The sequence below is a fragment of the Marmota marmota genome, unplaced genomic scaffold (assembly GCF_001458135.2).
Source record: "Marmota marmota marmota unplaced genomic scaffold, marMar, whole genome shotgun sequence".
Taxonomy (NCBI): Eukaryota; Metazoa; Chordata; class Mammalia; order Rodentia; family Sciuridae; genus Marmota; species Marmota marmota.
The window spans coordinates 1,422-2,751 of record NW_026013234.1 but is presented as its reverse complement, the minus strand read 5'-3'; the positions used below and the strand labels follow the sequence as shown (position 1 = coordinate 2,751).

At 53.8% G+C, this 1,330-nt stretch overlaps 1 non-coding gene across 1 annotated transcript; it reads left to right on the top strand.

Annotated features, from left to right (window-relative positions):
* Positions 1-912: 912 nt before the first annotated feature.
* On the top strand, positions 913-1,075 carry LOC125614974. Its single transcript, XR_007345546.1, has one exon. It is a non-coding gene; the product is annotated as a U1 spliceosomal RNA (small nuclear RNA).
* Positions 1,076-1,330: the final 255 nt, after the last annotated feature.

The window sequence follows — 1,330 nt, the reverse complement described above, 5'->3', positions numbered from 1 at the left end:
GCTTGTTGCTGTGGAGGAGCGTGGCTTGACCCTTGTTTCCTGGGTTCTTGAAACTTTGTGCCACTTAATTCTGTCTCCACGTTTTCTGATGAGCACTCCACTGTCATCTGAATTAGTTTCACCCTGTAGATAATTTGTTATCCTTCTGTTTTTCTTTGTAGGTAGCTTCTTTGTCTTTAGTTTTTAAAAGTTGGATTGCTATGCATCTTGTCATAAAGTTCTTTTGATTTTTTTAAAATTCCACTTGTGTTTGTACAACATCTCAAACCTGTAGGTTTCTGTTTCTTGCCAAATTGGTCATTTCCTTGCTTGGCTGCTGTTTCAGTCTCGTCCTTCAGCCTTTGATCCACACTCTGGTAACTAGAACATTAGACCTTTTTACGTTGTTTCCCAGGTCCCCGTCGGAGGGCTCTGCTGGTCTTCCACAGGAACCCTAAGGGCAAGGCTGGGAGAGCAGCTCAAGGACGAGCCCCAGGGTGAGGAGCCCCGCAGTTCCGGAGACCAGGCCCAGGCTCCGTGCACCGCCCCGACGCCGGGTGGGGCAGGGGACCAGGACCGGAACCAGCACTTTCCACACGCACTGCCAGGGCTCCCGCAGGCGCCAGGGACCACGCAGGAGAAGGTGGAGCTAAGTGAGCCGTGGCCAGTGCCGTGGGGCGGGGCGCGGCTCGTGAGGTCACAGACGGGGCGAGGCGTATGGAGATGAGGCAGCGCAGGGGCTGCTGCGTGGGCACCTGCCGCTTGCACGCGGAGGCTTTCCCGGGCTGTGGGAGCCGAGGCAGGACTGCTGCGCGAGGCGGGGTGGATGCGCTGCGCCAGGGCTAAGAGGACCCGGGAGTGTGAGAGTCAAGTGACCGTGTGTGTACAGTGGAGGGCGCTTGAGGCTGCGTTGGGCGGGAAGCTGAGCCATTGAAACTTACCTGACAGCGGAAACACCACAGTCACGTAGGTAGTTTTCCCAGGCCACGGCTTCTCCATTGCACTTGAGAGGTGCTAATACCTTTGATTTCCCCGAATGTGGGAAACAAGGCTGCATGATTTGTGGTAGTAGGGATTGCGTTAGCGCGCTCCCCAGGCTTCACGACAGTGAAATAAGAGTTGACGGACTTGTACCTGACCTTTCCCTACAGCTGCATCCCCCACACCTGCTTGTACTCCTGTCCCCTCTCCTTTGGCTGTGTAGCTTTGCAGTGCTCGGATTTCAATTTTCTGTGATTATTTTGCACCCAGGACAGGTGAAAATAGTGGCGCAAGAGCATTGTGTCTCCTGGCATTAAGGGTCTTACTTCCTAAACGAGTTTTTGGGGTTTGTAATTTTTGCTTGAGATTA